The sequence below is a fragment of the Pipistrellus hanaki genome, assembly GCF_964339955.1.
Source record: "Pipistrellus hanaki genome assembly, chromosome: 7".
NCBI classification, from domain to species: domain Eukaryota; kingdom Metazoa; phylum Chordata; class Mammalia; order Chiroptera; family Vespertilionidae; genus Pipistrellus; species Pipistrellus hanaki.
Window position 1 is genome coordinate 33,345,113 of NC_140509.1, and position 22,645 is coordinate 33,367,757.

At 39.5% G+C, this 22,645-nt stretch overlaps 1 protein-coding gene and 1 pseudogene across 4 annotated transcripts in view; both read left to right on the forward strand.

Annotated features, from left to right (window-relative positions):
- Positions 1-14,426: 14,426 nt before the first annotated feature.
- On the forward strand, positions 14,427-14,949 carry LOC311625194 (small nuclear ribonucleoprotein E-like; annotated as a pseudogene). The gene has a single exon. The product of its transcript is annotated as a small nuclear ribonucleoprotein E-like (transcript).
- Positions 14,950-16,523: 1,574 nt separating this feature from the next.
- MYO6 (myosin VI) overlaps positions 16,524-22,645 on the forward strand; it is a 137,288-nt gene continuing 131,166 nt past the window's right edge. For all 3 annotated transcript variants that reach the window (XM_084889242.1, XM_084889240.1, XM_084889241.1), the window contains exon 1: positions 16,524-16,722. The gene's annotated coding sequence lies outside the window, so the exon portion shown is untranslated. The remainder of the gene's footprint in view (positions 16,723-22,645) is intronic.

Below are 22,645 nucleotides of genomic sequence, written 5' to 3' on the forward strand. Positions count from 1 at the left end.
GGGCATATTATCCAAAGCAATTATTTTCATCTAGAAATAGGCATCAAAATCCTGGGGAGCTCTTCAAAAAACACATACTTCATATTTTAACCCATGTATTTTCAAATAATTCCTCGAGTAATTCTGGTATGCATCTGTGTCAATCCACTGATTGGAAAGGATCAATATATGTCCCTGACAGTTTTTAAGTTGCTAGTCCCAGAGGTAATAAAGTTTGTATTTTATTTTTTCAAATGCTTTAGATACCACTTTGCTCCCACCCTCCACTCCCAAATTTTCATTTAAGAACTTGAAGTTAAGTTTCTATTACTATGTCTTGAAAAATCATAAAGAAAATTATTAAGGTACTCAGAGGTTAGATACTGGCAGATAAATCATGTTTTTCTAAAGGAATAAAGATTCTGGCCCTAGTTGGTTTGGCTCTGTATAGACTAGAGCCTCAGCCTGCAGACTGCAGGGTCCCAGGGTCAATTCCAGTCAAGAGCACATGCCCAGGTTGCAGGCTCAATCAAGTGGGGGGCATACAGGAGTGAGCCAATCAATGATTCTCATCGACGTTTCTGTCCCGCTCCCTCTGAAATAAAAAATATATTTAAACTTTTTTTTTTTAATTCTGCAAATTATAAAACAGCAACTCGTGAGAAGACGTGAAAGTGAATTATTAAATGGGTGGTGTGTGAACTCTTAATGGTCACTAGAAGTTCGGGACCCACTACAGTAAAGATTGTTTTATATTTTATTAGAACTCTGGACTAGTAAATGTAGAATGCAGCCAGACTAGCAATTCTCAGAGTGTGTTTGATGACTCTGTTTCTGTGGTCAAATACGTGTAAACTATTTAAACCAAGTTAAGCAGGTTTCAAAAATATAAATGAATTGAAGGGTTATCTGTCAGGTTTTCCTGTTTATATCTTAACTGATTCCTTACACCTTCGCCAACTTGCCATCACCCTTTACTTTAGAATTAAACTGCAAAAAACTTTATACCTGAAAAGTTTTCTTTTCCTTCCGAAGAAATCTGCAAAACAACACTTAACACACACACACTCACACACACACACACACACACACACACGTATAATTCTCACTGGAGAATATATATATTTGTATTGAGTTTTAGAGAGGAAAAAACATTGATTGGTTACCATGTTAACCTGTATGCACCAGAGATCGAACCTGAAACCTAGGTATATACCCTTTTGGAAGACCTAACTGAGCCCCCCGGCCAGGACGACTTTCAATATTTTTAATACCCTGAATAACTGAAAACAAGTTGTTTAATCCTGTTATGAGACATTAAATTTATCATAATTAGCTACATACGTGTTGATAGAGAATGTGATCCAAAATAAATTAGATGAACTTTGTATTGTTGGAAATTTAAAACAGCCAAAATTATATAATGTTATTAACTAATGTCACCCCAATAAATTTAATAAAAGTAAAACAGCCAAACAGAAACCATCCTTTCCCCTCTTGGTGCTTTCTCCTTGTGTAATGGGTTAATCAGCCTCAAAAGTTAATAATTTCAAATAACTGCCTGCAGGAAAAGTACAACATGTATTAAATATATATAGCCTCATCTGGAAGTACTGGGGAAGTCTTCCGTGAAAATGTGACATTTAAACTATTGGAAGACATTAAACAGTCTGAGAGGGCAAGAGAAGAATTGTGTTTATAGTTTTTGCCAGGGCTTTGAGGTAGGGAGGTGTGTGGCTTTTCCTAAATGATAATGGCTTCACTTATTAAGTATGTACTGTATGCCAAACACTGTTGTAAGCTTTATCAATGTATGAATTCGTGTATTCACCATGACAGTAATATGAGGTATGTATTGCTGTTATGCCCGATTTATAGAATGACAAGCCCAACAAAATCGTTTCTCCAAGGCTGGGCATTGGACGCACCATCTTACCCTAGAAACTGTTAACCTGGCTAGATAAAAGAAGATGGAATTAAGTAAGATATACATTTTTTTTTTAGAGATGCAGTGCGAGAGAATCTTGTTTACTTTGGAAAATGGCTATATGGATTCTTTGTTATCTTTCAGTCTGTTTAAACATTTTCATAATTTTAAAAATAAAATTAAGGTCTGTGAAACTGGATCTTAGAATAAGGTGAATGGGTAAACTGGGACCTGATCACACAGGGTGTTGAAGCCATGTTCAAGGTTTTGGTCTCTATCCTAAAAAATCACTGATGCCTTTCAAGCAGAGGAATGGTATGATTGACTGTGAATGCTATAACAATTCTAAGGCCAGTAACGAAAGAATTACAGTGGGCAAGAATGAGTGCAAACCTCTACTACAGTAATCAAATGAGCCATGCATAGTTATATAGGGTAAAAATAAAAAGTACAATTATTCCTGTGATTATAGGATGCTGAAAAAAAGACATAATTTGGATATTTCATTTGAGATGTTCCTTTTAAAAACATGCAGCAATAGGAAAGTTCCTTTGCCTCAGAACTTGTTTTATGAATAAATTATTGTCAAAAATACTTAAATGTAAATGAAATATATAGCTGAAAATTGGACAGAAAATGATTAATTGAAGCAATTGATAGATAATTGATTTTAGAAACAAAATTATAAAGAATGTGAAGCTACCAATGGAGAAGCACTACATTTTTTTAAAAACCAGTGTTATGTTTTTAAAAAAATAATTAAAAAAGTGTATAAAATAGCATAAAATACCAACATTTCATCACAGAAAAAGTGTTTTATAAATGTAAAATTAAACCAATTATACCAGGTCATTTGTTGCCTGACATTTCCAAGCATATCTTAGGGAAGTAGCTAGTCTTCTCCCATCCCAGTCTCCTTCATCACAGTTAATTGGACTTGGAATTGACACCTGCTTTCAAGAAACGTTAATTTATAGTGATATGACCTAGGAGATTTATTTTTTAAAAAGAAAAGCCAATCGGATCTGATCATTGGGAAAGTACGAAACATTTGCAAATTGGATGTAGCAGAGAGAGGAGAGGACAGTGTTAAAATGACAGTCTAAGTTACCTTATTTTTAAGATAATCCATATCCATATATACCGTGTTTCCCAAAAATAAGACATCCTCTGAAAATAAGACCTAGTGCATGGAAAGATAAGACATCCCCTGAAAATAAGACCTAATGCAACTTTGGGAGAAAAAATTAATAGAAGACACTGTCTTATTTTCGGGGAAACAGGGTATATGGCTTATACATGTGCAAACACACATATTTAACCTCTGCAGGCTACATCTTACCAGCTAAGGAATGTATTTGCATCAGAATCACCTGAAAGACTTGATAAAACATATTACTAGGCCCCATCCCCAGTTTCTGATTCAAGATTATCTTCAGTGGGCCCTGTAAATGGGCATTTCCAAACAAGTTCCCAGGCGAGATCACACATTGAGAACCACTGATGTATTTCTTGGCAGCATTTTTAGGTGTGTAAAAACCTTTTGCTGCAGGTGAGACAAAGCACCAAGCATCAAAGACCCTTGGATTCCGTGAAGTACTGTATGAAATTATCGCATCTACTCAATAGTAAATGCAATAATTAAACATGTAAATAACTCAAGCATGTAAACACACCACACAGCCTTGCTATTAGTTAAAACTGTTACAGTCTGGATTCTCCTCTGTTTTATAACATATCTAAACAACTTTGTAGGTATTCTTTCATATTCCCCCCATATTCATATGATCTTTAGAGTAATATATGCTTAGAGGTGTGTTATTTTTCTTATAAAAACTGGGATAATATAAACATTTTCCAGCATCTTTTATCTTTTAGCTATATCTTGTGAAAATCAAAACATCAGGTATAATCAAAGTCAGTTATATGATGAACTACAATATATTTAGACATACCCTTACTCTGTCCTGATTTGCTTGGTTATACTATAGTAAAACTGAAGCTCCTGTCCCACCCGTTGCCCCGTACACAGAGGGCAACCTGTGGTAGGGGCAGGGCCATGAGCAGGCGGGTCCGGCTCCCCTCTCCCCAGCTGTCAGGCTCTGATTGCCCAATAGTCTGATGGCAAACTGGGAACCCAGTGGGTGGGGGTGGGGGGTGGGAAGATGGCCCTGATCTCAGGTCAGGCCTAGGGACTATACCCTTGCACGATTTTGTACACCGGGCCTCTAGTAAATTTAATAAAAGCACATGACCTGAATGAGAAAACTACACTATTTCATCGCTTAGACCTGCAGGAATAGAAAGACATAATCACATTCTTCTTTATTTTATTGATTTTTTTACAGAGAGGAAGGGAGAGGGATAGAGAGTTGGAAACATCGATGAGAGAGAAACATCGGTCAGTTGCCTCCTGCACGCCCCCCACTGGGGATGTGCCCGCAACCAAGGTGCATGCCCTTGATGGGAATCAAACCCGGGACCCTTCAGTCCCCAGGTCGACACTCTATCCACTGAGCCAAACCGGTTTCGGCAATAATCACATTCTTGATGGAAAGAATTTAATACTGTAACATCCTTAATTCCTTTATAATATGTAACTATAATTGAAATCTATATAGTGCTAGTAGCATTATTATTTTAGATGTTAAAAATCTCAAAGCTTATATAAAAGAAAAAACTGCCTGAGAGGAGTCAGGAAAAAAAGAAAGTCAGTAATCCAATTGTTCATTGTCACCACCCCTCTACCTGCTGTTCATTTACGTTGTGAGCTTTAGAACAAATTAATTGCTGCCTGTTATCTGAGCAGTATTTGAAGTACTAATTAGCATGTTATAGTAACAGCTCTTCATTTGTTTTTATCCTTAAATCACTAGACCCTTGGCTATAAATAGGATAACCACAAGACTCCTGGGGAGAAATTATTCTCTAGACATAGCACTGGTCATGATTTCCTCAAGTTGCCAAGTAACCTAAAAGTCCTGGGCATGTCAAGGTTCATGGACTGGAGACTCCACCCTTTCTGGGATAGGGAATGGTTGTCAGACCTTTCCTGTCTTTGTCAGGATTTTTGACAATGACATCACTGAAAAATATATTTTAGGTTTGCCCCCATATAAAAACCAGCCCACTCCCTCCCTGTCTCCCCCACACACACCCGGCCTCCCTCCCCCCTCACATTTCTCTCTCTCTCTCTCTCTCTCTCTCTCTCTCTCTCTCTCTCTCTCTCTCTCTCTCTCTCTCACACACACACACACACACACACACACACACACACAAAACTGAAAGTTTCAGGAGTATGCCACTTATTTGAAAATAATGAATTTTGGAAAATTTGGGGGATTTATATCAGATTACTTTCTAATTCTGTCTAATTGTTATTAGCATGATCAGATTAGCATGAGCAATAAATTTCTTTAAAAACATTTATTTTAAGATATCCAAAAGTAGCTCTAGTTGGTTTAGCTCAGTGGACAGAGCATCAGCCTGTGGAATGAAAGGTCCAGGATGTGATTCCATTCAAGGGCACATGGCTGGGTTGTGGGCTTGATCCCCATTAGCATGCAGGAGGCAGCTGGTCAATGATTCTCTCTCATCATTGATGTTTCTATCTGTCATTCCCTTTCCCTTCCTCTCTATGAAATCAATAGAAATAAAAATGAATAAAAATATTTTTTTAAATATTCAAAAGTAAAATTAAAGATTTTGTTTGTACCTAAAACTGACCTTACACATTTTTATGAATTTTTTTGACCTAATTAACTTAGACTGGTTATTTTCATATTATTAATAAATATGCAAATATAATATAAAAATTAATAAATATGCAAATTTCAACTTAGAAATACATGTTATTTCTTTGGAAAGTCACAGGTTTTTTCACAGCAATTTTTAAAAAGGACTTTCCTATTCAAGAATTATGATATTCATTTTAATCTGACTCCTCTAAGAGAAAGTAACTAAAAATTCAGAAAGCTAAAAAAATACTGAAAATCAGCCCAGCCAGAGTGGCTCAATGGCTGAGTGTTGACCTGTGAACCAGTAGATCGCAGCTCAATTCCAGGTCAGGGCACATGCCTGGGTTGCTGGATTGATCCTCAGTTTTGGGTTTGCAGGAGGCAGCCAATCAATGATGCTCTCTCATCATTGATGTTTCTCTCTCTCTTTCTCTCCCTTCCCTTCTGAATATACTGAGTCTCAGTCAGCTAAAACATTTTTTTAAAAATATAAGCTTCTATTTAAAGTATATGTACAGAAAAAATACATAGACCATGAATACATATATATATAACTCAATGAATTATTGCCAAGTGAACCCACCTTTGTAACACTGCAAAGGTAAAAAAACAAAACAAAACCCTAAAAATATCATCAGTATCTCAGAAGCCTTCTACATGCCTATTCTCAATCTACCATTCCTTTTTACTATATAATTTTGATAACTAATAAGTACAACAGAATAGATTATTTGCATTATTAGGTTATTTTTCAGCAAACTTTCACTACCTACACATCCACAGTAAGACTGGTTATCCTGTCCCCTTGATGCTAGACTTGGTCACCTGACGTATTTTGACTAATGAAATGTTGACAGAATGAGCAATGTGCCAATTCCGAGCCTAGGCTTTAAGGGATATGGCATGTTTCTGACATCTGACAGAAAAAGAACATACCTCAGGTAGTAAATGCACCTTCATCTTGAACCCCATATTCCCCATTTTCTGAATTAGTTACCCCAGGAGACCTATACTTGCCAGGGAGAAAAAGAAATGCATTTTGTTATATGCCATTGAGATTTTATTGGCTGTACAGCAAAGGCTGACTAACATAATAATCATTTTTAAAAAATATATTTTTATTGATTTTTTTTTACAGAGAGGAAGGGAGAGGGATAGAGAGCTAGAAACATTGATGAGAGAGAAACATCGATCAGCTGCCTCCTGCACACCTCACATTGGGGATGTGCCCACAACCAAGGTACATGCCCTTGACCAGAATCGAACCTGGGACCCTTGAATCCGCAGGCCGATGCTCTATCCACTGAGCCAAACCGATTTCGACCATAACAATCATTTGGTAAATCTCAATAAAGCCTAAGTAAATGAACTCAGGTTATTACTCTGCAAATCCATTTCATGTTTTATACATTCTAACTTATGGTTACTATTAACTGTAGGATAATATTTAACTCTGCCACATATTTAGACACTTCCTGGTCAGTAATTATACTTGCTACTTCCTTGATGTATTTCAAGATACTACTATTTTTAAGATAGGGAAATCATCCACTATCAATCTTTTCATTTTCCTGGAGAATGTTGTATATAAATGATTTGTTTAATACTACCCCCATATCCAGTGTTTTCCTGTTTTTATTTATTTTTTTAATTTTTAAATTTATTTTTAATATATTTTATTGATTTTCCACAGAGAGGAAGGGAGAGGGATAGAGAGCTAGAAACATCGACCAGCTGCCTCCTGCACACCCCCCACTGGGGATGTGCCCACAACCAATGTACATGCCCTTGACCAGAATCGAACCTGGGACCTTTCAGTCCGCAGACCGACGCTGTATCCACTGAGCCAAACCGGTTCCGGCGCTGTTTTTAAATATTATATATATATATATACACATATATGTGTATATGTATGTGTATATATATATATATACATATACACACATTTTTGTATTATGTTATCCACTTTAATTATTTAATTCATAGCTTGAGATAAAAATTAAAGGATAACTGGTGAAAATAAATATTGTAAAATTTCATATTAGAAAAATGAGATAAAATGTACTCTGTACATAAATTCTTTTTCTAAAAAAAAAATCTTTATTGTTGCCCTACCTGGTATGGCTCAGTGGATAGCATGTTGGCCTGAGGACTGAATGGTCCTTGGTTCAATTCTGATTAAGGGCACATGCCTGGGTTGTGGGCTCAATCCCCGGTTGGGGGGCGTGTTAGGAGGCAACTGATTGATGATTCTAATTATTGATGTTTCTATCTCTCTCTCCCTCTCCCTTTCTGAAATCAATAAAAAAATATTTTAAAAAAATGTTTATTGTTGAAAGTATTACATAGGTCCCCTTTTCCCCTATCAACCATGTACTTAAATTCTTTATAAGTATTGAATCACCTGTGGAATAGTAATTTAAATTTAAATTTATGTCCCCTTCTGTTCTATAACAAAGTTCTAAAATGTTTAAAAAAAAAAAAATTTCAATTCTGGCCAAAACCGGTTTGGCTCAGTGGATAGAGCATCGGCCTGTGGACTGAAGAGTCCCAGGTTCAATTCCGATCAAGGGCATGTACCTTGGTTGGAAACATCTATCAGGCAGCTGATAGATGTTTCTCTCTCATCGATGTTTCTAACTCTCATCGATGTTTCTAACTCTATCCCTCTCCCTTCCTTGCTGTAAAACTCAATGAAATATAGATTTTTTTTTTTTTTTAAATTCAATTCTGAAGTACCTCCACTGTCAAGAATATGGACTTGGCAAAGATCAAGTTCATTCAGCTCAGTCATTTGCACAAATGTTGACTGTGTGCATGTGTTTTATGTCCCAGCTGACTCTGGATGTTCAATGATAGTTCAGATCTCAGTGAGCTCTGACATGTAAATAAGACATTCAACCGAAAAGGAAGGATGCTAACATACAGATCTGCACTGGATATTTCAGTAGACATTAAATCCAATTTGAGTGTTGAATTATATTTGTGATATTAATATATAAATATGGATAAACTAATCACCGAAATGATTTTTAACTTGTTATCAATTTGAGATTAATTTATAAAAATATAATTTTCAGAAACAAACACTGCTAATTTTTGTTTTTATTCTGGACTATATATGTAGGCTGTGGAGAACTGACCTTTCTGATTTGTTTTTGAAATTTTTATGTGAATTATCTAGTTGTAACATATATATTTATGTTTTCCTTTCTTGAAATTAATTCACTTGTTTTTATCTTTTCCCAAAATGTCTTTAATTTAATTTATATCTGATTTGTAAAATTAAATAGTATTTATAAATTCAACTGTAATAATTTATTCATAATATGTAATAAAAATAGTCAACTACTTTTCTTATATTTCTGGAAGTTGTATACAGCTGTAGGAGAAAGACTTCTAGACTAGAAAAAAATTTTAGAAGTTATGTCTTATATAAGTTACTATGAATTTTTTAATATTCAGATTTCATTAAACACAAAAGGAAATTCTATAATTGACTTGTATTAATCTCTGTGTTTAAAACAAAGGTAATTTCAAATCTTTTATCATTAGTTTTATTTTTAAAGACTTACTTTCTTCTTGCTTAAATGTACTTACAAACTTTTCCATCAAGTAACAAGTTCAAGATTGTATGTGAATGTATTCCTTTGAAAGTATTTGTTTAGATTATTTGTACATGGGATTGATAATATACTGTTTATAATCCTATTTTTAGTTTTCAAAATGCTTTCATTTTTGCATGATCTTACTTAGTCCTTTCTCGAAGGAGAAGGTATTATTATCATTGCTATTTTATTGATGAGTAAATTGAGTCTCTGTGAGATTAAGTGACTTATATAGGTCACAGGCCTGGACAGTTAGGCCTGGAACCTGGTTTGTCCTCACACTATTCACTTCATATTAAATACGGATTAATGTAATTCTGCACCTTCAGAATGACCTTCACTCATTTGCTTTCTTTTAATATCTGCAATTTTCCTAGCTTACATTTGACCCATTTACGTTTGGAAAAAAATAATTGGCTTTTCTCTGCCTTTCTGCAAATTACTGCACTTGGACTGAAGATCACAAGATTTTGCAAATTAGGTGAAAGATTATTTTAAAGTCATTTGATAGTTCAATTAAAGTGCTTGACATGAACTTTGGTTACACTTTTGCTGTATTTCAGTTTTAATGACAATGACACTAAGAACAATTCAGGAAAAATTAGCTGGGAGTTTAAATTAGAGAAACTAGAGTTACAGAATTTTCTGGGGGCTAGAATGATAAGAGATGTGCAGTGATCTGGTTAAGAAATTATTATTATTTTTTTTAAATATCTTTACAGCCCTAGCCAGTTTTCCTTAGTGTTAAAGCATCGACCCTCAGATTGAAAGGTCTTGGGTCTGATTCTGATCAGGTGCAGGCTTGATCCTGGGCCTGGGTTGGGGCGTAGGCAGAAGGCGGCCCATTGATGTCTTTCTCTCACATCAAGGTTTCTCTCTGACTCTCTTCCTCTCTTCCACTGTCTCTGAAAATCAATGGAGGGACTATCCTTGGGTGAGATTCACAACAACAACAAAAAAGTATCTATTGACATTTTAGCTTTAATTTTATTCCTTTATATTGAAAACATTTTAAAAGTATATTAGCCTACTTTCTAGAGTAAATTCAGGAATGATGTTTAAAACATCACTCAGTCTTTTTTAAAGAAACGATTTATGGTCTTACAGTGATTACATTAAACATTAGTGGTTTTTCTAAAAATAAAATACGGGAGATGCAGATGTTGGTGGTATATAAGAATAAGCCAAGATAATACCCTAAAAAAAAAAAAGTCGTGACAATCTCTTTAGGGACCTGCTTATTTCTTGTAATTTATTTTCCTGTTTGTTCCAGTTGATTACCGTTAGTGCAACTTGCTAATAACTGAGGCAATGATCAAAACTTCTTTTAGAAGTTATAATGTAAATAGTCATTTATTCGCTAAATAAACACTTGAGCACCTACTCATTCCTCTTTTATAAGATGAGAATAACGATAAAACTTTTTTTTTTTTGTATTAGTTGGTGTTCTTGGTTGAAGATAACAGAAATAAACTCTGGCTGAATTATCCAGAAAAAGAATGCATCGGTAGAATATGATGTCGCTCACAGAATCACTGGGGATGGTGGAGAACCGGGTGTGTGAAATGCCCAGGACCGTCATTTAGAATGTCGCTGTTGGCACTGTCACGACCAGACCCTGGTTGCTACAATTACCTACACTGCTGTGAGCTATCTCTACCTCTGCCTCTATCGCTGCATCTTTCTATCAGTTTGTCCAGACTCCAAGTTTCAGGTGAGAGCATCCAATTGACTTAACCCCTAGTTGCCAGATTAGTGGGGAGAAAGACTTTGTCCAAACTCACTTGCCAAAGTGTGAGGTGAGCCCTGCTCCCACCAAGACTCAAAATTAAAAACTCTCCACAAACAGGATGGGAGTTCAGAGGCAAGAAGCAAATGCTCACCATACTACCTTCAGAGGGCTGTGAAGATTTAATGGGAAAACATAACAGTGCTGGCACCTAGTAAGCATTTAATAAATTTCAGCATTGTTATTATTACTTCGATGAGACAAGCAATGTGCTAATCTCTATGGATAAAAAGACTAGGTCAGAATTTCTTTTTTTAAAAACAAAAATTAGTTTTATTGATTTTTTTTACAGAGAGGAAGGGAGAGTGATAGAGAGTTAGAAACATCGATGAGAGAGAAAATCGATCTGCTGCCTCCTGCACAACCCCCACTGGGGATGTGCCCACAACCAAGGCACATGCCCTTGATTGGAATTGAACCCAGGACCCTTCAGTCTGCAGGCCGACGCTCTATCCACTGAGCCAAACTGACTTTGGCAGGGCAGAATTTCTTTAAAAGCTCAGTATTTCATTTATTTAAATGTTTTTATTGATTTTTAGAGAGAGAGGAAGGGAGAGAAACAGAGGACACATCAATGATAGAAACATTGATCGGCTGCCTCCTGCACGCCCCCTACTGGATCCAGCCCACAACCCCATCACGTGCCCTGACTGGGCATTGGAAATGAACCAGGAACCTCTTGGTTCTTGGGTTGACACTGGCTGGGCAAAACCTCAGTATTTTAGAGAGTTGTTATGGAGCAAACAAGTATAAAAACATAATTATAAAACCACTTAATAAGTGCTACAATATAGGTATGAAATGGGTGCTCTATAAAGTAAAAAAAAGAAAAGTCAATTTTTCCAGAGACAGGACAGAGAAAATAATACACTGAGTTTTGAGGATTGAGAGGAACACCATGAAGGGCTTGGTATGTTTGAATTCCTCTGATGTGAGTAGGTTCAGGATTGTGAAGGATTCTACCCTGTTTCCCCGAAAATAAGACAGTGTCTTATATTAATTTTTTCTCCCAAATTTGCACTAGGTCTTATTTTCAGGGGATGTCTTATCTTTCCATGAGCTAGGTCTTATTTTCGGAGGATGTCGTATTTTCGGGGAAACACAGTATATATCATATAAGTGAGTTTTTAAAAATGTTTTATTCATTTCAGAGAGGAAGAGAGAGGGAGGGAGAGATAGAAACATGATGAGAGAGAATCATGCATTGGCTGCCTCCTGGGGATCAGGCCCACAACCTGCGCAGGAATCAGGAATTGAACCCTGAACCCCTGGTACACAGGGCGACATTCTTCAACCACTGAGCAACACTGGCCAAGCATAAGTGAGTTTTAATTGATCTGAAAGCCACCAGGACTAGAGATAGGGGATGGCATAATTAGATTTGAGGGAGGAGTGGTGAAAGAACGGACTACAATGAGCAGAGGTCATGTCCAGAGTTCAGATAAAAGATGATGGCCTGCTCTTAGGGAGGATGGAGACATCGATTTAGAAATAATTTATGACATAGAATGAACTGAATTCAGTGACTTCAAAAATTAGGAGTGAGGAAGGGAGGAAGTTCTGGGTGACTTCTTGAGACTACTAGCTGGTAATACCATGATTTTAATAGGGTCTATTGGCAAGGGGATCATTTGAGGCAGTTGGGAAGGAAAAGAGAATGAGTTTCTTTGGGGTGTTCGGGCTGCCTTACTTTAGGAGTTGGTTACACAGATGCAGTTGAAGCTGTTAAAATAGATATCAGCCAGGGAGACTGTAGAGACTCTGTAAATGACTATGATAAAGATGTTTGTAAAAACGAAGGAAAAAAGTTACAAAATTTGCATATGGCTGAGGAGGGGGGATAGTTGCACAATCCGTGCACCAGGGCAATAGTAAGTCTATCCCTTCTTCGGTTTATCTCTTCTCCTTTCCACCACACACACTCACACACACACACACTCACACACAGCAAGGTATGTCAGGCTATTCCATGCCTTGGGTCTGATTTTGTTGGTCAATTCATTTTGATGATTAGATTCCACAAATCCACAAATGTGATATTTGTCTTTCTCTAATTGGCTTATTTCACTTAGTATACTAATATCTAGGTCCATCCATGCTATCTCAAAGGGTAAGAGATCCTTCTTTTTTAATGCTGCATTGTATTCTATTGTGTAAGTGGAATACCACAGCTTTTTTATCCATTCACTTACTGTGGGGCACCTGTGCTGTTTTCAAATCTTAGTTATCCTATATAATAAAAGTCTAATATGCAAATGATGTGCACTGACCACCAGGGGGCAGATGCTCAATGCAGATGCTCAATTCAGGGCTGCTCAGCCAGAAAGCCGGCTCACTAAGGAGCAGCCAGCAGGCGGGCGGTGAGGAACTAGGGGTCCTGGACTGTGAGAGGGATGTCCGCCTATTGGCTGGTGGACATCCCTAAGGGGTCCCAGACTGCGCAGGCCAGGCTGAGAGACACCCCCATCCCCCTTACAATAGCACAAAATTCTAGTTGTAAATATTGCTGCTACAAACATAGGGTTGATTATATTCTTTCTGATCGGTGTTTCAGGGTTTAGGATATTCCCAGAAGTGGTATCACTGAGCCAAACAGCAGTTTCATTTTTTAATTTTTTGAGGAAACTCCTACAGTAGGTCCTTGGGTTACAAAGATCCGTTCCTATGGTGCGATGTAATGCGATTTTCACCTTAAGTTGGAATCCACCTACATAAGCTCCTACGTCACTCACATGAAGCACATTCACAGCAGTGATGAAGTGAAACAATTAAAAAAATTAAAAGAAAGATAATTCCTGACCTTTACTTGTGGTAAATGAATAATAAAAACATAAAGCACATATGTACATGTCGAAATGATGGAACTTTTTTTTTTTTTTTTTTTTTTTTTTTTAATAAATGGGAAATGGCGATGTAACTATGAAACCATGTACATAACCCGAGGCCTGCCTGTACTGTTTTCCATAGAGCTGCACCAATCTGCACTCCCACTAGCAGTGAACTGGTGTTCCCTTTTCTCCACTCGCTTTTTGTTGTATTTTAACAAGAGATCCCTACTCTGCTAGCGTAACAAAAACAGTTGGAGGATCATGAAAGACACCTTAAGGAGTTTGGACTTTGTATGAAGGGTAGAGGAGTGCCACTCTAGGCATTTAAAAAGAGGAAAACATAACCACAGGTTTATGTTTCACTTTATAAAACATAAACCTGTGGCATTGTAGAGACTGGATTAGAGATGGACAAGATTGCAGCCTGGAAAACTTAGTTTTGGTTAGGTAGCTAAAACAGTACACAAGTCCTAAAATAATGGCTTGGAACTAGACAATAAAGAGGGATTGGAAACTTATGGAAGATATGGAACTGGAAGCAAAAGGATTCAGCTTCCAGGAGTGGCTCGGAGGCTAGCGTGGGGCTCAGCGTGGTCTTTGTTAGCTTCCAACATGGCGTACCGCGCCCAGGGCCAGAAGGTGCAGAAGGTGATGGTGCAGCCCATCAACCTCATCTTCAGATACTTGCAAAATAGATCTCGGATTCAGGTGTGGCTTTATGAGCAAGCGAATATGCGGATAGAAGGCTGTATCATTGGTTTTGATGGGTATATGAACCTCGTATTACAATAGATGATGCAGAAGAGATTCATTCTAGAACAAAGTGAAGAAAACAACTAGGTCGGATCATGCTGAAAGGAGATAATATTGCTCTGCTCCAAAGTGTCTCCACCTAGAAATGACTTAAATGCTAAGTGAGGAGTTACTGAGAAACAATATAGTTTGTGTTGTATGGTATCCGTTGTTTGGAGAATATGTCTTACCCATTTATTCATATTGGCTTACAATAACCTTAAGTAACTATAAGATGACAATAAATGATGTTGAATTGTTTTTGTTTAAAAAAAAAAAAGAAGCAAAAGGACTCAGCAATGGATTATAAGTGGTGGACAGAAGAAAAAGGAAAAAAATATCACACGTCATCACAATAAACTGTACAGGCTCCTATCGGTCTGTCAAAGCCTTTCAATCTGACATCCAAAATGAAGTCAAAGTCGTGGCCTGAAGCTCTCCTCTCCTCCAGTTCTCCCCCACCTCCTGATTCATTTTAAAATCTAGGTTTTTATATACTTAAGATCTTCCTCTGGGCAATCTGGAACTAAGCTTCTGAGATTGCTGTGAATTATTTCCTTTCTTGGTTTCTCTTCCTCTTTCTTATTTCCCTATATGGTCAATGTTTTAGTTGTATCCTAAAATATCTCATCATACCTTTTCTACCAAAAAAAGTGCAAGACCTGAATATCTGAAACTTGCCTCGTATCAGAATTTTATAGATTTCCTGAAGTTTTATAATTGCTACTCGGACATATTGCAGGAAAAAAAAGTATAATTCTCATATGTAGGTATCTTTTGCCTCCCCCCCTCCCCCAGTGGAGACATCGAGCATTATAGAAAAAAATTACCATTATCTTTTTTTTTGCAATGTGACATCTAATGCATTTCCAATTCATATATATACACACATATATACATATATAATACATATATATTATTTTTTTAAATTGATTTTTTTACAGAGAGGAAGGGAGAGGGATAGAGAGCTAGAAACATCAATGAGAGAGAAACATTGATCAGCTGCCTCCTGCACACTCCCTACTGGGGAGGCGCGGGCAACCAAGGTACATGCCCTTGACCGGAATCGAACCCGGGACCCTTCAGTCCGCAGGCCGACGCTCTATCCACTGAGCCAAACCGGTTTCGGCACCATTTTATTTTCTTACAAGACGCTTCTTTTCGTCAGTAAAGGCAATATAGGTTTTCATAACATTCAATTTGCACAGCCACTTCATCTTTAATTCTCAAATGTGACTCATCGGTATGTCATGTACAGAAACAATAACATTTAGACGACAGAGACGATCGCAGCTTTAATAAGTAAATGGGGGGCGGCGGAGGCCCAGGAAATACCACCTTTTCTCCTGGGACGACCCCCCACCCCCCTTTCCCAAAGCAGAACCCCAAGTTTGTGGCGCAGGAAGGGATCCCCTCCCCAGGCGGCCCAGCCCCAGCCCCTTGGACGGCAGCGGCCGGCGCCCGGGCCTTTGCTCTGCGACAGCCCCTCCTCGTCCCCCCGAACCTGTCGGGGTCCTGGCCCCCCGATCGCCGGCGTCCCCCCGCCCTGAGCAGAAGCGCACCGTCCCCGTCCCGCCCGGAAACCCACAGCGGAGCAGGCCCTGCGCGGGGCGGGACCCGGACCCAGCCAGGCCCGCGGCGGCCCCTCCCCACCGCTGCGCCCACCCCGCGCCTGAGGGGGACCCAGGGGACGGGGGGGGGGGGGGGGAGAGGGGGGAGGACGGGGCGGGGCGGCCCCGTCGCGAGCGCCCCCTCCCGGAGCGCGGCCCCGCGCCCCGCCCGCCCCGCCGGCCGCCGGCCCGCCCCGGCCCGCGCCCCCGCCCCCTCGGGCGCTCCGTAGCCGTGACGTGCGCGGCGGGGCCGGGGACTCGCGGGGCGCCGGCCGGCGGGCGGAGACGGACCGGGGATCGGTCCGAGCAGGAAGCGAGGAGCAGCCCGATCGCCGCCCCAGCCTCCGCCTCCGCCCCGTCCCCGCCTCGGCGCTCGCCCCGCCGGCGCGCACCGCCCTCCGGCCTCCGCGGACCCGGAGCCCCGCCGCGCGCACCTGCCTCCGAGCGCACAGGTGAGTCCCCGGCCCCGCGCTCCCCCGCCCCGTCCCCGCTCCGAGGCCGCCCGAGGCCGCCAGGTGCCCCGGGAGCCCTTCGGGGCCGCAGGGCGGGGCGCCGGGCTGGCCTCACCCCCCGGGCCCGGGGTCCCCGCTCCCGGCTCAGCATCCCCGGGGCGCCTCGGTGCGCCCTCCCCGCGCCCAGGCGGACGCGGGTCACGCCGGGGTACCAGGGTGACTCTGGACACCCCGGGGGAGTTTTCTCTTCGGTAAACAAGCCCAACATGCAGCTCAGGAGTCATGTCGTTTGTGCCGGGCTTGGGGACCAGCTGACTAAGAGTGTAATCATGCGGGCGATCAGGCTGGGACGGGCGCAGTCTGCACTCTGCAGCCGTCAGGTGGACCCGTCCTCGGAGTATGGTAATTGGTAGGTTACCCAACAATAGCTTTCTGTGTGTTGGTGAATTGACAAGACTCCGTAAAAGCCGTGGAGAGGCTCCATTCTGGGATTTTTTTTTGAATTAGGAAGTAAGTTTCATTTCGGGAACACCGGTTAGGTGAACCAGTCCTTGGAGTGTGTTAATTTGTAGGTTACCCAACAATAGCTTTTTTAAAAACAAATTTTTTTCTATTTATTAATTGACAAAACTCCGTAAAAGCCATGGAGAGGCTCAATTCTGGGATTTTTGAAATAGGAAGTAAGTTTCACTTCGGGAGCACCTGTGTCAGGGATGGGCCTTCGGTTTCAGAAACACGTTGCCTTGGACCTGAAGTGAAGGTATAGACGCGCCTCGGCCCGGAGTCTCCAGGGGCCCGCGAGGCTCTGGGAGCGCGGCCCCAGCTTCGCAGACTTGCCTGCCTCACGAGCTAAGTTCAAGTTTCCCTTGCTGTAATACACTCTGGCAGTGTAGATGCGGTCTATCTAAATGTAGTCAGGGTCTGAGAGTTTAAAAAAAAACAACTCACATTCTTAAGATTTAGCTGACACTTATTCACCCCATGAAACGTGAATCTTGAACTTGGGCTGGTAATGGCCATGGTACAAAGGTTGGCCGCAAAAGGGCACTTCTGTACAAATTAACTCAACTTCACAGATGTCTTGGGTTGTGGTTTTCAAACTGGAAATTGTTCAGTGAAAAAAAAAATTACCTTGGTGTCTTTTATCATTCGCTTTAGGAACACTACAAATGGAGCTATGTAGCCAGAGCATGGAACAATGCAACTGTTCAGAATAACTCATTGACTTTTAAATAGCCAGCTCATTCGGAGTAGTTTCAGTTGCGCGGGAATTACATGCTCAGTGGGAAAACAGAAGTCATTTTAGGCTTGGGCAGATTTCCCCGTTGCGTTTGTATGATCTATGTGACATGCCCTGTATTGTCCTCCCAGCTTTTTAAGTTACACTTTTGTTTGCAAAAACTAATTTTAAAAGGGAGTTACAGAAGTGATGAATGACTTTAAGAAGAGATAATCATGATTAAAAACTCTCTTTATATCATATATACTAATATATATATATATATATATATATATATATATATAACAAATACATTTTTCATGAGTGTGTACAAATACAAGTAAGAAAAATGCAGTAGGATATTGCAACATGTAATGTAAGTTAATATGAGGTATTAAAAACAAGATCATAAATCATAACCCATGGGGCTTATCTGAGATGGATTTTTTCATCTGTTTGTGTTTATGTGATCAAGTTTTAAAATAACAGTGGCCAGGAAATCTGAGAGGCCGAAGGCTCTTTTCTCATCCTGTTGTGACTTTGCCTGGAGACTGTGGTGTATCATGTAGCCCATTGTTTAGACAACTGGGCTGTCTCTACACAACTTTCTTCAGAAAGTTTTAGAACTTTTGACCATGGAAGCACCCGAAACATTTTTGGAAAAAATTATACCCATTGTCACTCTATATTGATAATTGAATCTTCATTGTCGATATGAAAAGGTCAGTTTTTAAAAGATTTCCAACCTTTGTGCATTTTTCACTTCTCTATGTTAAAATTTTTTAAGCCAAAAGTTGAAAAAAAGCATTGCAACTTTAGGAAGATTCAGACAAGTTAATTGTGATCCCCCTTAATGGGATACTGTCAGGAGGATCAGACTGTCACCCATTTATTAGGCCTCTGCCATAATCAGAGCACTAACTGAGGGACTTGATGTACAAAATATTTCAAGGTTGGTGGTCTTATCCTCCTGCACATGAGGAAGTTTAGGCTTATCACTAAATATTAAATACTTGCTCAAAGTCATGTAGCTGCAGAAGGACAAAGGCTGGATTCACACCCAAGTCTTGAGACCCCTTTCCTTGCAGACAGACCAGACAGGTTGCCTTGATCTCAGTTCATTTGGTAGCCTGTTCAAATAAACCTGCAGCGCTGACCCTGTGCTAAAGAATGTGGCTTGAGGGTTGAAGAAGGCACATGGGAGTGGGGATGAGATAGGCCAGGAATGTGGTTCTGGAACTAATTTTGAATTCTGCATCTGTTTCTTAAGATGACAGCCTTGAACAATAATAGGATGTTGCTTTATCATTTCTGGTGTAAATTCCAGAATACTGTACATATTGTGCACTTAAAAAAATATATATTTTATTGACTTTTTACAGAGAGAAAGGGAGAGGGACAGAAAGTTAGAAACATCGATGAGAGAGAAACATCGACCAGCCACCCCTTGCACACCCCCCACTGGGGATGTGCCTGCAACCAAGGTACATGCCCCTGACCGGAATCGAACCTGGGACCCCTCAGTCTGAAGGCTGACGCTCCGTCCACTGAGCCAAACCGGTCTCAGCTGCACTTTTTATTTTGATAGGTTTATAGGAACTAGAATTAGGCTATAATCTAACACTTGCTTTTATTGTAGCTAGAATGAATACAATAATGTTACTGCTTAGAGAGAACTTAAAAATTTTCCTCAAATTAGACAGATTGTTACCTGTACATGCTATAGCTGTCTTTAAATGTTATATAACTCTCTAATCCTGGGGCGGGGGTGGGGGATACTTGCTTTCAGATTATGATTAAATTGTCAACTGTACTATTTGGACATTTAAAAAAATTTGCTTTTTAATTTAGATATGGCTCATGTTTATTTCAGAAATGTTCCTTGAGTTATAATAACATAAATGAGAACACAAAGTTCATCTTTTGTAACAAAGTAGGAGTCATTTCAGCGGTAGAATGTAGTTAGATAAATGATAGGAAGGAAAATGATAAGAAGGCTGAGTCAAGTGACTACTTTTACAGGTGTTTCATAATTTGGTTTGAACTATTAAGAATTTTGCGTCTTAAGGGTACTCCACCATATCTCAATAACGCAAGGATACTCAACTGTAAATACAAAACCGTCATCCAAGGGCTTAATATAAATTATTAATGGATGGTCTGTAATACCCCTGTGTGTGTGTGTGTGTGTGTGTCTGCAGGTATAGATAATCAAGAACTAACTAAATTTAAATAAGATTAAATTTTATTTTTGAGGCATTGTAGAGTATTTTGAGGAACCAGACCATTTTACATTTAAAAACAGTTATGGTTTTATTTGACAAATGTAGAGGACTGTTAATCATCTTCACATATAAGTATTAGACTATTTTTCTATTCATGGTTTTCAAAAATACTAAACTTTTTTTCTTATTGATTATTATAAGAATGGCATAATGGTTTAAGAAATTACCACAAGTCCACCAAAATCCCTCCCTCTGAGTATTGTAGCATAGGAAGTAAAACCGGAAGAACAAATCTGGCATCTTGAGAAGTCTTACTCTGGTGTTGAAGAGAGGGCAGTCCTTTTCTATGCAGTGAAACCGAAGTATTGCAGCACATTCCTTGGGGGATATTCACATAGGTCACTGTTCACATCCACCCTGCCTAATGTACACAAAGGAAGGCGATGCTCCTGAGAAAACCACAGGCGTCTTTTAGGTGTGTAATGTCACTTGTTACTTTAGTTGGAAGTAACCTGTTGCTTAAACTTTACAAGGCCAGGGTAAAGTATTGCATGTAGCAGAATCTAAAATTTCTGTTCAAGATGGATGAGCATCTTTTTCAACCAATATTTACTGATGGCCTACTGTGTTTGCAACATGACTGTAGGTGAGAACTGGATCTTCCTTGTGCTGGCAGATCTTTGGGTCTAGGAGGTAGAAAGAGTGGCAGAGACATAAAAAAAAAAAGAATAGAAACATTCATTTAAAATCGGAAGATGTTAAAGGTTAACATACCTTTGTATGGTGCTTTGATGTTTTGGAAATTAGTTTATGTGTATTTGGTCCTTAAAACAACTCGATGAAGTAGACGTGGTAAACTTATTCCTATACTGAAGATGAGTCAATAGAGACAGAAATTAAGTACCTGTTCAAGGTCACCTATTGGCTGCTTAGAAGCATAGCTGAGAATGCAACTTCTATCTGTGTATTCTGTAGTAAATCCCTCTTCCCCCAGTTCTCCGTCTCTTCGATGCTAGTTATGGTTAATCTCTTAGCAGTGCTTATTTCATTTCATGGCTTTAATTCAGAGGGTCACTGAAATGCTCATTGTTAAATAGTTTACCTTTTTAAAGTAAGGTAGAATGATGAGGGTGATGTATCATGGAACCACTTTAATGTTTTAAATAGAATAATGGAGCCAAGGTTGGTACTTACCTTTTCTAGTTGAAGAGTTTTTAATGAAAAGTCAACAATTAGTTAAAAAGAAAGAAGAGCCGAGACCGGTTTGGCTCAATGGATAGAGCGTCGGCTTGGAGACTGAAAGGTCCCGGGTTCAATTCCGGTCAAGGGCATGTACCTTGGTTGCGGGCATATCCCCAGTAGGGGGTGTGCAAGAGGCAGCTGATCGATGACTCTCTCCCATCGATGTTTCTAACTCTCTATCTCTCTCCCTTCCTCTCTGTACAAAATCAATAAAATATATTAAAAAAAAAAAAAAAAAAAAAAAGAAAGAAGAAAAAGTTTTCTGAGGGAATTTTGAAAATAATTTACAAGTTATTGGCACATTGTTACTGATCTGGTGAGTAAACTTGTCTTTTGTAATAATGAGCTAAGGTGTAGCTTCATTGTTACCTTTATACCTTCATTCATTTAACAGATAGTTGAGTATTTACCATAATAGGCTAGGCATTGTTCAAAGTGCTGATGATGCAGCGATAAATTAAGACCAAGTCCCTGTACCAAGTGACGTTTTATTATTGTTTTGAATTAAGGTAATTATAGGCTCTATACTAGTATGTAATCAACAGGGCTGACTTTAAAGTTGGGAAATAGACAATTGTCTAAGTGGTACAATTTCAGGGCTAGCAAAAGACTCATTTGCTCTAAAATATTCTACTCCTGGCATTCAGTCCACTGAGTTACAGAGTTACCAGTATACTCCTGAAAATAAGATATGTTCTATCTTTTATCACAGTCCCAGGACACAGAGCTGTGAGAAAATAAACCAGACCTTGTACTGACTGATATGTTGAATTTTGTGAGAGAGGTGGTTGGCAAAGTAGAATTTTAATAGCAGTTATTGTCTAGTGAGCTCTGGCTCACGCCCTATGTCAAACAAGTACTTGAACTCATTAGCTCCCTGTGTCATTTCAGTGCACTTAGCATTGTGACCCTCATTTTACAGATTAGCAGGCCGGAGCACAGAGATGTTAAATTTGCTTAAGCCCATAGCCGATACTTGGATCCTTTATAGTCCTTGGCATGTAGTAGGTACTCATGTGGAAAGAGTGCTGGCATACACACAGACTTGTGCAGTTGTGGTGGCACACCACGTAGGTGGAACACCTTGGTGAGTGAGGGATGGGTGGGGAGAGTCCAGAGAGCTTGCTGGGTGAGTGGCTGGAGTTGGAGGGAGGGTGGGGACAGGACGGGTGATTGTTTGCCTCAGGCTTAATCCTCCTTAAATGCACAAATGCTTGGTTGTCCGGCCCCTGGTAGG